This window comes from Triturus cristatus, chromosome 8 (genome assembly GCF_964204655.1).
Source record: "Triturus cristatus chromosome 8, aTriCri1.1, whole genome shotgun sequence".
In the NCBI taxonomy this organism is placed as follows: domain Eukaryota; kingdom Metazoa; phylum Chordata; class Amphibia; order Caudata; family Salamandridae; genus Triturus; species Triturus cristatus.
In genome coordinates this window covers 108230494-108244328 of record NC_140591.1, presented here as the reverse complement: position 1 = coordinate 108244328, position 13835 = coordinate 108230494, and positions in this window count along the sequence as shown.

The window sequence follows — 13835 nt, the reverse complement described above, 5'->3', positions numbered from 1 at the left end:
TAAGGAATCGCTATTGGGTTTTCGTTAGCTTTAGTGATTTTTAAGGAATCGCTAAATTTGACCGAATCTGTACATGCATCTCGAAAAATGAATCCTTATTTGTGATTCCTTATTTATCGCTAATAAGGACTCGTTTTCCGAATTTTGATGCATGTGCACCAAAGTGTTTAGTTCATTTATGAGATAAATCAGCACACTGTGTATCCAAATACAAAGTTAAATATATAAGATGTTTTTAAAAAATTCATACAACGAACAGCGAAAGGGTAGGCAGGACACAATATTGTTATATGTATATTGCTGACCTCCTTGGACTAAAGAAAAAAACAGAATTTTTTTGGTGTGGCTCAACAATTTAAGGATGGCATTTAAATAGATTTGCGAAACGAAGTAGCCTTGGAGACCCATTAGAGAGAGCCCTCAGTTGCAGCTCTTAACAAGGTGCATGTAAAGTGCAGCTGAAGACAAAGAGACATCATTTACATCTTGATTTAAATTAAAGCAGAAAAGTAGATTTCATGTATCAACTCAGCTGTGCTGCTTTATTAGGTTTTGTGTTTCAAAAACTGCATTGGGCGAGAATGGAGCAGTGTCAGGAGTGCTTGTCCTGTCTTATGGGAGCAGTCTCCAAAGGTCAGGAGCCAAGGCCGAGCTGGCATTTAGCTCTAGCAGGGTTTAATTTGTAAAAGAAAGAGTGTTGGTGCCCGAGTTTCTGCTCAGAAGCCCAGGACCCATGCAACTGAATGTCAGCCGAGGGAATACCAAGGCTGGTACTTTAGAATCCACCTCATGTGTGAGAAGTTGGCCTGGCATATGCTGTCCACTAGTTATAGTGGGCACCTTGCACCAGTCCAAACAACCCCTTATTGATGATAGGTTAAAGACAACCTTTATTTATTGAAAGCTATCCTTTTTTTTATTTTTATTTTAAATATTTTTTTTTATTTTTGAAAATCAGCATTAATGATAGCATAATTACATACGAAGAATAATTATCATTATATTACATAGGCAATACATGAAAACTGAACAAAAAAAAAAAAAGAAGACAATCAAACATGATTACATACCAAAAGCAATTATGGTTACACTGCATAAACAATACAAAAAAGAAACAGAAAAAAAAAAGAAAAAGTAATCATACCCAGTTCCTTATTGGGGCCCATAATGCAAGTCCAAATTTCTTCTTTTCCCTACCTTTAAGTTTATACAGAGCAGTTTCTAAGTTATACAGAGATAGTAATTTGGTCTTCCACGTAGAAAAAAGACGGTGAATCTGGGCTTAACCATTGAGAGGTAATACATAAACGGAGAATAGCCATACATAAAAACAGAAATCCCTTCTCAGGGGTTGAACGGTTTCTGATGTTTACTCCAAACTCAAAACCAAACAGCACTAGTTGAGGTGACATGTCAACAGAGATGCCCAGACCTAAGTATAAAAAACATTGTATCTCCTTGAGCCAAGGGGAGAGTACGGGGACAGTCATAAAGCATATGTACCAGATCGGCTTCCCTCAGGGTACATCTAGGACAAAAAAAACCTCGATTTGTTCCCCATTTAGCTATCTTCACTGGAGAATAATATAAATCAAAAATAGCCATATAATATTGACTTTTATAGCTACCTAAAAAAATAACAGCATCAGCTAGTTGAAATACTGCTTGTAGGTCAACACCTACTATCCCTAACCTCCTCTCCCAACGATGCTCAAAGAGAACAAGGTCATCATGCTGAAATGCAGTTATTATTTTAGAGAGTTGAGAAATCTTGCATCTCCCTTTTGTACATTCCAGTATCGGATTCTTTTCCAAACTGATCTGCCCTCTTAAATCAAGCTTGTCTAAAAAACTTTGGATTTGAAGATATTTGAAAAAGTCCGTGCGTTGCAGCCTGAATCTCTCTTGAAGTTCTAAAAATGACATCAGTTGTTTCTCTAAAAAGAGGTCCCCAATGGTTCTAACCCCCTGGGAATTCCATCTCCGCATAGTAGAATCACAAAAAATTGAGGGGAGTTTCCCTGGTATTCCCACAGGCATATATCGATTATATTCCTTTGACTTAAAATATTTACAGCATCTAGACCAAACTACAGCCGCAGCAACCAAAGTCTTAAAACGGGTTCTTTTGTAGTAGCTTGGCTCAAAAAATGTAGAGAACATATAATTGGCTTCCGGGCCCACAATAAGCTCATATATAGATGGAAGGATAGCTGGGTCCATATAAGCCTGAGCACCAAAAAACAAAATTCCCATATGTTGAAGCATGGCCGCCCAATAATAATACTGAAATTGAGGAATATTCAGTCCCCCCCTCGCCCTTGGTAGACTTAGTTTTTTAAAGGCTCTCCTTGTTCTCTTGTACCCCCAAATAAAACGGGAACACATTCTTTCAATCTTCGTAAAAATTAAATTAGGGACAAGAAGTGGGATCGTGCGAAAAAAATAAAGAAATTTCGGAAAAACCACCATCTTAATAACATTACATCTGCCATATAAAGATAGATGCAGATAATCTAGATTCTCTAACATTTTATTTGATGAGGTTAAGATTGGATCAAAGTTTAGATTAACAATAGACTGTACATTCACAGCGATTTTGACTTCCAGGTAAATAGCCTCTGTGACTGTATTAACACCTGGTAGGACATCAGAACCAGTGAAGAGAACTTGTGTTTTATGTAAATTCAATTTATAACCAGACACGGCACCGAATTCTGACGTCAGAGTTTCGATACGTCTCATCGCGTTGCCTACATCCAGTGTAACGACAGCCACATCGTCTGCGTAAGCTAAAACTTTGATGGGTTCACTCGCAGGCTGAACTGGAATGATCTCTAGATCATGTTCAATTTTAATCAGCAGGGGCTCAATATAGAGAGCAAATAGAAGAGGGGAGCAGGGGCACCCCTGCCGAGTACCCCTATATATCTTAAACTCCCCTGAATAGTTCCCAGAGATACGAATTGTGGCAGCTGGACAGATGTACATAGCTTGTATAGCTTCAATAAAAGAAGATGGAAAGCCTTTCCAATAGAGAACTGCCCATAAAAATTCCCAAGAGACCCTGTCGAATGCCTTCTCGGCATCCCACAGGGCCACCCCTATTGGAACTTCAGAAACCTGGGCCCAGTCCAGAAGAGATATTATTCGACGGACATGGTCCGTGGTGCCTCTACCTGCTACGAACCCGTGCTGACGCAATGAAACTAGTGGTGCTATAATCTTTCCTAATCTTCTAGCGAGTAATTCAGAGAAGATCTTGCTGTCTGAATTAATTAGTGTAATTGGGCGATATGAAGCTGGCTCGCACTCATCTTTCCCTTTCTTTTTAATGACTATTATAGTTGTCTTGGACCATGTGTCCGGTACTGTGCCGCTGAATGCTTGCTGGAACAGAGATAATAACGGGTCCCGCAATTCAGCCTGAAAGGAGACGTAAAACTCCAAGGGGATCATATCTGGCCCCATTGCTTTTCCCCTAGGTAGAGATACCATTGCCAGGATGATTTCCTCCCAAGTTATAAGAGTAGACAAAATATCCTTCTGGACCTGACCCAAACCTACAGTGGGGATTTCCCCTAAATAACCCCACGGATCGGAGGTTTTTTCACTCTCGTAAAGCTTTTGATAAAAGTGGTTGAATACCTCCCGGATCCCAGACTCCGATTTTTGTAAAGACCCATCTATATCGTTTATTTTGTCGATTTTACTTTGTGACTGTTTTTGCCTTATTCGATTGGCCAACACCTTCCCCACCTGTTCCCCATATTCAAAACATTCCCTTCGGAAAGTCTGATATTTAGCAGCTGTTTCATCAGCATATTGTTGACAGATTAGAGATCTCTGTTTAGCCATATTATTCTGTACTACAGAGACATCCAACCGATCTTTGATCTTCTGAGCTAGCTCTCGCTCCAATGAGCTTAGTTCTAACATGCCTTGTTCGAGTTTTTGTCTCATAATATTGCGTTTCCGTAATACATATCTAAGAGTTTCTCCCCTTACACCGGCCTTGAAAGTGTCCCAGACAACTGTGCCAGGGGCTGAGCCATTATTAGCTGAGAAAAAGCTTGGAAGCCAAAGTTTAATATGATCCCGGTATTCCTCATCTACTAATAACTTCCTATCAAAAGTCCAATTAGGTCTTGCACGTGACGCAGCAGAGATCTCAAAATTTAGCACAAGGGGGTTGTGATCTGAGATTAATCTCGGCAATATCGTGATAGTGGCATTCGCCAGGATGGAAGATGAAGCCAATATATAATCAAGGCGAAACAATTTGTTGTGGGGAGCAGAGTAAAAAGAGCTGCCCTGTTGGGGTTTTTTAAGTTGATTCCAAGCATCATACAAGCCCTGTTTCCTTGCTAGATTGCATAAGGATCTAAAGACTCTTGGTTTCCGTCCCATATATATTGCACTTAGATTTATATTAGCTGACTCATCTATATGTATATTAAAATCCCCACAAAGTATGATAGGATGGGGCCATAGAGATAATTCCAAATTAAGAGAATCATACAATTCTGGTTCGTCCACATTGGATCCATAAATAGTACATATAGTTATAACCTCCGCATTACCAAACATTGCCTCAACAATCACCCACCTACCATTTTTATCCTCTTTATATTTCTTACAGGAAAAAACCCCCCGATTTGCAAAAAATTGCTACACCTCTCGTATTTGTGGACTGCTTTGAACAAGCGATCAGCTCCATCCCCATTCTTTTAAGCCATGCCCTGTTGACCCAAGTAATATGCGTCTCCTGAAGACAAACAATATCCCAGGAAAAACCTCTGGCTAACTGTGCAAAAGCCAGCCTCTTTTTGAGATCATTCAGACCACATATATTTAGGGTACATAACAGTAGTTTTTTCATTAAGTGTCTTGAGAGTTTGACTCTAAGTTAATCGTTCCTGCCACAAACATGGACCCACCACATCCCAAATAAACATCATTTTAAAACTGGAATCTTGTCTCAAACAGTGTAACAATAACAAAAACAACAATGCTGATTTTTCTTTACACCCCCCATCACCACCCACCAACAACCCCCCAACCCCCACCCGCACCCCGTGCCGGGCCCCCCCTCCCAACCCCCCCTTACCCTTCCCATGAAGCATAGGGACACTAGTCCCAATAGATGGTGAGTCGATCTGCCACCCCACCCCCCCACGAACTCTATACCGTATCACGAATATAACCAATCCGTGCCTAACCTATCCTAGCTGGTCAAAGATTAATCAAAAAAAAAAAAAAAAACTTTGTATATTATAGACGGCCAAATTGAGTTTCACAGAAAAAGTTTAATAAGGCAAAAAGATAGAACCCAATAAGTCCCGTACAATGCATGGATCCCAAAAGCTCAAGATCCCAAAAAAAAAACCTGAAGGAAGCAAGATGGCGGCTAAGCAGTTGGCTGTGTGAGCGGTCTGCTCTCCCTCCCGGACTCTCCTTTTGGAAGGAGTGCCTGACATTGACTCTACTCCGTGATGCTTTGGTGGTCATTGCAGCGCTTATACAAAGCACCGTTTATATATCGTCTTTGCCCCCGCCTGGCTGAGAAGTCGACATCTTTTCTTTTTGAATCGAAGTCTCGACCGCCCGATAACATGCCTCCCAAAGGCCCGCACCGGTCTCCTCGCTCTCAATCATCTCTTCCGCCGGCGAAAACGCGTCCTGCTACTGGAGCTCCCTCTGCCCTGAAAACATCGGCAGTGGTGCAGGAGGAGGTTACGGTCCGTGTAGTGACCAGGGGAGAGCATGATTCCCCCGCTGAGGATGTTAAGCTTAAGGTTCCTTCTCTCTTCCTCAAAGCTCGGGGTGACAAGGTACATGTTAAGAATATAGAACTATCGGAGATAAATGCTGCTACCCCGCAGCTTTTGACCCCGCAACTCGCCGTGGAAGATACGATACCGGGGGGAGAGCGTCATTGCCAGAACACGGCTTCTCGTGTTGGATTACCGGGAAATGGCATTATGGGAGCTGTAGTCCCTCTTAAAGATTAGGGACACTTAGAGATGAGCTAGGACCAAACCTTTTTGGACTTAGGAAGTTCTAGGGTCAACACCCACGGGTGCACCAGAGTACTCGAGTTACCTCACACAGGGAAGCCGGGTGCATAGGTGTCAAATGGTGACGGGTCAAGCCGTCGTTTTCAAAGGGAGCAGGCGAAGAAGTGCTGCTGCCGGGAAGATGCAAAGTGTCCGAAGAGATCCAAGCCTGGATCGAAGATGAGAAGAAACTGAAAGCAGAGGGGACAGAGTCTAAGTCACTATCCAGTGACCAGGGGCACGATAGGCGAATGCCCACCGATGTCTGGTGATTTCAGGTGATGAAGGTGAAGCTTGACTCTTCAGCCACGAGGACCAGGAGGCATCGAGGATGACCAGGAGCTGGATTCGAGCTGTCCCACAAAGGATGTCGAGTGCTGCAGTGTCAGAGCCCGGATTGGACACAACAAGCCTTGGCATTAGCAACCCACACAGAAAGGAGAAAGATGCTTCGGTGCAGACCAGCAAGGTCTGAGGGACTCACCACGCGGTGGGGAGTCAGGGCACATCTGGAGCAAGCAGGGAAGCCCAAGGAAAATCAAAGTTGCCTTCACAGGGACCCACCAGTCGACAGACCAGGGATCGCGAAGGAGCCTCGAGCTCAAATACAAGAAGTGGGCTCATGGAACACTCGTGGAGTGTCGGCCCACAATCTTTGGTGCAGATGGTGCTCAGGGATTGGGCTACATGTATCCCAGAGCACGACTTCAAGAGACGTCGAGAAGTCAATGCACTTGCAAATGTGTACGGTGACCAGGAGTTCCGGTTCCACGTTACTCACGAGGGCTGCAGGTCTCAGCTTTGCTGGGGACTCGGGTCGGCCTCTGAGAAGTCTGGAAATCCTCTTCCTGGGCTGCAGATACTTCGGAGTCCGGTGGGAGCTTCGGAGATGCAGACCGGCAATTGCTTTATTGCTGCCTGCCAAGCAGGGGAGTCACTCCTTGACCCCAAGGGCGATTTCTTCAGTCCTCTAATCTTGAGTAGAGCATCGAAGTTCCAGGATTCAGTTGCAGAGTTTTGTCCAGGGATATCTAAAATCCTGTTGCCAGGGGTTCCTTACTCATACCTAAGAAAGGGGTTGGGCTAACTCAGGGGACCCACCTATGGGAGGGTTTGGAAAGAGGGGTGGCTACACCCATTTCCTTTGTCCAGTTTCGTGCCAGGAAGCCCCTGAACCGATTTTGAGCTTGCCTATGCACAGGGGCACCACACGTGCCCCCAGTGCAGGACTTCAAAGCACTCTCAGAGTGCTCCCACCCAGCCCCAATACACATCAGCCTGTCTGGGAGGTGGTTACACCTCCCTGTGACAGGAAACCTATTGTCCAGGCCTCCCCTGCCAGAGTTTCGGTCAGCAGCAGAAAGCCAGACCCGTGTCTGTGGCTGCAGCATCCATTTTGTGATGCCAGGGCTCAGTTAAGTTGGTACCGGGTATACCGGTGCTGTCATGTCTCTCCCTCTAGAAGGGTGGGATCATACTCCCACACCAGTTACTGGTGTGGGGGTATGATTCCAAGGTGATTGACACCAAACATGACATGTTTCCGTGCAGCCAGTGCAGCCAGTCCAAAGTTAGCATTTACCGTTGGGTTATAATGCACTTAAGAGTATATGGTCATCGCCTCCTGGAGCGCAAAGGGGACAAAAGCATAAGTGAGACACGGTTCTCCTATCCCCGACCAAAGAGTAACATGGAAGAACATCCCAAAACCATAGAGGGACCCGAACCAATGCAAGAGAGGGACAAACAGAGGAGAAAGAAACTATGTCTGTACTACGGCAAAGGAAGCCACTTCATTAGATAGTGCCGTGCCCGCACCCCAGTAGTCGGTAGAACCTCCGTTCCTCAAGCCCAAGCAACCATGAGACGAAACGAACCGGCGGAAAACTAAAGAGCCCGAGTCAGGATGAGGTCTCTGATTTGGGCGCACAACGCACCATGATCTCATCTGTGTTAGCAAACACCCAACAAACGGCCGTCGCTCATCTGAACGTTAGTGTGTCCCTATGGATCACCTCCCGGGATGTGTTGGAACTGGATGCCCTGCTGGATTCTGGAGCAACGGATAACTACATCGACCAGGAGTACGCCCTCCGACTAGGGATTCCCTGTGAAAAGAAAGATATCCCTGAACTTGTGAAAGCAGTAGACGGGACCGCCCTCTCTTCCGGATGGCATTGGGTCCTGGCCATCACAAACACATCCGATTTGACCTTATCGATGCACCACAGTTCCGGCTAATCCTGGGAATGCCTTGGTTGACGTTACATGACCCCGTGGTGAGTTGGACAGCACGCACGGTGACCATGGCATTGGCCTACTGCCAAGAACATTGCAAGCCAGAAGATGTATGCTGTAAAGACCATGAGGAAACGCCCGCCACGTACCCAGCTACCGCCTGTACCCAAGAGCTGTATTGCTGTTCTACCATCCTGCCTATTACCTACCGAGACTATCAAACCCTGTTCGACAAGCAGAAGGCAACTCGATTGCCTCCCCATCGGGTGTATGATTGTCGTATCGAGTTGATACCTGGAGCGCATATACCGTGCAGCCGAGTGTACGCCTTGACGGAACCGGAAACACAATACTTGAAGACATACCTCAGGGACAATCTGGCATCAGGATTCATCAGGCACTCCTCTTCCCCGGTGTCCTCTCCTCTTTTCTTCACACTGAAGAAAGACTGAGATGAATTGAGGACGTGTATAGATTACCGTGCTCTGAATCGGGTAACAATAAAGAACCGTTACCCTCTGCCGTTAATACCGGTACTTCTGGACCAATTAAATGGGGCTAAGTATTTCACAAAGCTAGACCTTAGAGGAGCCTATCACCTGGTGCGAGTCCAAAAAGGCGACGAGTGGAAGACTGCCTTTAGAACCAAGTTTGGTCTTTTCAAGTATAGGGTGATGCCTTTTGGGCTCTGCAACGTCCCTGCGGCCTTTCAGTTTTTTATGGACGAGGTACTGCGAGGCTATTTGGACATGTTCTGTGTGGTCTACATTGATGACATTTTAATCTATTCCTCTACCCTCCAGGAACACGTAGCCCACTTAAAAGCAGTCTTAGAGCGGCTTCAACAACATTCTTTATACGCCAAGCTCGAAAAATGCCTTTTTCATGTCCAGGAAGTGGCGTTTCTGGGTTACATCATCAACGCCCAGGGATTTCAAATGGATTCAAGCAAGGTGGAGGCAATCACTCAATGGCAAACCCCTCAGAACGTCAAATCTGTGCAGAGCTTCCTCAGCTTTGCCAATTTCTACTGGCGATTCATTAAGGATTTTTCAAAGGTGATACACCTTATTTCCAGCTTATTACGAAAGCACGTCCCTTTCGTATGGGGAGAAGAAGCAGCACGATCCTTTCAGGTACTGAAAGATAAGCTCACGCATGCTCCTATCCTGCGCCAACCGGATTCACAGCTCCCTTTTGTGCTCGAAACAGACGCGTCACAACTTGCATTGGGAGGAGTGTCCTCCCAACGACATCCCGAAAACGGTCAGCTACACCCTGTAGCGTATTACTCCAAAAAACTCACTCCTAGCGAGATCAATTACACCATCTCCGACAAGGAATTACTGGCCATAAAAAGAGCGTGCGAGGAATGGCGACACTACCTATTGGGAGCACTGCACACAGTGGAAATCTACACGGACCACAGAAATCTGCTGTTTCTGAAAACCGCAAAAGCTCTGACACCCCGTCAGTTAAGGTGGACCTTGTTCTTTTCAGACTACGATTTTGTAATCAAATTCCGACCAGGGTCACAAAACGGAAAAGCGGATGCCCTTTCCCGTATAGGCTATTCGGAAGACACGGCTGCTCAACACCAACGGCCTCCACCGTTCATACTCACCGAGGCCGAACCTCCCAGACAAACCATAGCACTACTCACCTCCCAGGACTTCCTTGAGGATGTGAGAGTGTCCTTAGCGGACATGGACGTACAAGCCTGGATCAAAGAAGAACCTGAACATCGCTCGGAAATTGAGGAGTTAGCCTACCACTACCATGCACTGTATATACCTCACAAGACCCAGCAACAACAAGTATTGACATGGGCTCATGATTCAGTCTTGGGAGGACACTTGGGGAAATACAAGACTATCGCCTGTGTGGAACGCTCCTTTTGGTGGCCCGGACTGCGAAAAGACATCCAGGAATATACCTAGAGCTGTGCGGTATGCGTACAGGGAAAAACCACTCACGTTAAACCAGTAGGCTTACTCCGGTCCTTGCCTACTCCCCCACGTCCTTGGCACACCATATCCATGGACTTCATAGTGGAGATGCCCCCCTGCGAAGGCAAAACAGCAATACTGGTATTGGTTGACCATCTGACGAAGATGGGCCATTTTATTTCGCTGGTAGATTTACCCAAGTCCTCGGAGCTCGCTTTGATTTTCCTCCAGCATATAGTCCGAGCCCATGGGATCCCTAACGTTCTGATCATAGATTGGGATACTCAGCTCACCTCTCACTTCTGGAAGTCTCTCTACAAAACGTTGGACATCGAGGCAAGACTCTCCTCAAGTTACCACCCCCAAACCAATGGCAAAACTGAACGCCTGAATCATCCCTGGAACGGTACCTCCGTTGTTTTACCATGCAAAACACCTTACACTGGCCCACTTTGTTATGGATGGCGGAGTTCGCCTATAACAACACCACGCATTCCGCACTAGGCTGCTCTCCTTTTTATTGTGTTTATGGTCATCACCCTAATATGCTTCCGTTTGAATGGCCAGTCCAATCTCCAGTACCCAGCATACATGAACACCATGCACACCTCAGGGCCGTCCTACTAGAGTCCAAACAAAATCTAGCAGCTGCCCAATCCGCCCAAAAGACCCATGCGGATAGAAAGACAACAAAGGAACCCGAGTACCAGGTGGGGGACCAGGTATGGCTCTCCACAATAAAACCTACATTTAAGGGGTATAACTAAGCTGAAACCTATATATATAGGTCCCTATAGCGTCAAAGAGGTTATCAACCCTGTGGCCATGCGGTTGTCTCTGCCGCCTTCTTGAAAAATCCACCCAGTCTTTCATGTGTCCCTACTCCAGCCTTGTCTGAGCAGTATGAGATTACCGAAGAAACCACTACCCATAGACATAGATGGTCAGGAAGAGTACGAGGTGCAGGAGATCCTTGATTCCCGGCTAACACGAGGGCGGGTGCAATACTTAGTGGACTGGAAGGGTTACGGGGTGGAAGACAGGACCTGGGAACCCAAGGCTAATCTTAATTGTCCGGAGTTGGTGGACCGCTTCCATGCAGTGCATCCTGGCAAGCCTGGCCAACCGCCGAGTTGTCGGTCCTTGAGAAGGGGTACTGTCGCGGTCACCCACTTGGTAATTCCTACACAGAGCCGTCACCGCATTACATTAAGGCCGGTTTTCGGGCGACAACTACGTAAACACCCCTAAAACTACAAATCCCTACAGGCAATGGGGCGCAAGGCGGGGCCTGCTGTACTTAAGCACTTCCGCCGGAGGCGGAAGGTGCTTGACAATTCAAATCAGAGAAGGATTTTGATGGCGGATGGTGCTCCCCGCCGGATACCAGCGAGAAGTATTTCCGCAGTGATTCCCGAGTTGGGCCGAGTCCCGTTCCAGCTGAGGACCAGCGACGCGTCGGGGGAGGAGAAAAGGCCGTAGACTATTCTCGAAGCGGTTCAGGTAACGCAGGAAGAAAAGCCGGTGCGCTTCCTTCCTTAACCGCTTTCCTTTGACTAGCGAGCATTCAAGTTGCGTAGGAGGCACGGGTGTGCTCTTCCTCGCTACGACTAGAAACGATTGACATACGTTGCAAGTCTTACGGAAGACGCCGGTGAGCGTCTCAGAAGCACCGAGAACCCTGTGGTTGTTTTGGGTCACCGGTGCATGCACATACGTGTTTTGGCTGCTGAAGCAACCAGGGCAAGGAAGACTACACAAGATCGCTGGAGCATTAAGCACAGCGTTTCTCCAGTCGGTTTATTGTTTTGGCCATTCTTTCTATTGTACTTTTGGTGTTCGCAGGCAGTGTGTTCTAAGAGGTATTACAGCCACTGACTGAATTCCGGAACCAGCTCCAGTATTGTAGACATTGAATCACGAGGAAATTCACCGCATATGGAGCAGAGTGAGGTTCTATCTCAATCTGAGTGGCTGGGGTACCCCATTGCGAGGGAATTAGAATTTATGTTTTGACTGGGACTTTTCCTTGTTTTGGGTAATTATTGGATCACAGACCAGGCTCCCAACCCCAGGCAGGATTAGACGCCATCTTAGCGGCACTTCTTCTGGTAGGTAGGAAAGGGGGGGGGGGAGTGCATATAACCCCTTGAGGTAGTGAGATAACGCTTACAACTGTTGTCGCTCTCTCTCCTGTTCTGCATGGTTGTATGCACCCGAACTTGTTCCACCTCCCAGACCAGACCCTGAAGGGACCCTACCACGGACAGCGTATTATTTATTTATCCTCCTTCCCTTTTTCCCCCGGGCACGACCTCACGAAGCAGGGTCTCCTCTCCTCGGCAGGGTGTTATGCTCAGGGAAAGCGGGGATTAGGTCGGCTATCATCGTCTCTGCTGGGATCAAGAAAAAAGGTTAATGGCGTACCCTGCACCTGTGCCACTGACAACCTGACAGACCTGACAATACCATATACTAGGGACTCACAAGGCTACCCCAGAATCCAATCTGGAGTGTACCTAAAGTAAATGGAATCAATTTAGAGAGGAAGCAGCTAGGCTGGGGTCCTGAATACCAGGGCCCCAGCCAGACTAAAGTCAAAAACAGTGTTACAGCAGCAAAAAAAGTGGGGGTAACCATAAGAGGCAGATCCTACTCCTACACAACCCCCCCAAACGCAGGGACATTAAATTAACCTTGACCAGTTGAGCCTTCATGTTCTAAGTGGAAATATCTGGAGAGTCCATCTGCATTGGCATGGTTACTCCCAGGTCTATGTTCCATTGTATAGTCCATCCCCTGTGGGGAAATGGACCACCTTTAAAGTTTGGGGGTTTCACCCTTCATCTGTTTTAGCCATAAGAGGGGCTTATGGTCTGTCTGAACAATGAAGTGAGTACCAAACAAGTATGGCCTCAACTTCTTCAGAGCCCAAACCACAGCAAAGGCCTCCCTCTCAATGGCTGACCAACGTTTCTCTCTGAGGGTCAGCCTTTTGCTTATGAAAGCTACTGGCGGATCCTGACCCTCATCATTCAATTGTGATAACACAGCCCCAACTCAGATGCATCTGTTTGTACAATGAACGTTTTGGAGTAATTTGTACTTTGCAGAATGGGAGCAGTGCACATGGCCTGCTTCAGGTCATCAAATGCCTTTTGACAGCTAACTGTCCACTGAACCTTTTTGGGCATTTTCTTAGAGGTTAAGCCATTTAGGGGTGTCACTATTGATCCATACCACTTGACAAATGTTCTGTAATACCCAGTCAGGCCTAAGAAGGCTCTCACCTGAGTCTGGGTTGTGTGAGCAACCCAGTCCATTATGGTCTGGATTTTGCTCTGCAATGGTTGAACCTGGCCTCCACTTACAAGGTGGCCCAGGTACACAACCTGACTCTGCCCTATCTGGCACTTAGTAGCCTTGATAGTTAGGCTTGGCTTTTGCAAGGCCTCCAAAACATTCCTCAGGTGGACCAGGTGATCCTCCCAGGTGGAGCTAAAGGCAGCAATATCATCTAGATATGCTGCACTATAGTCTTCCAGGCCTGTAAGGACTTGACTCACCAATCTTTGGAAAGTGGCAGGTG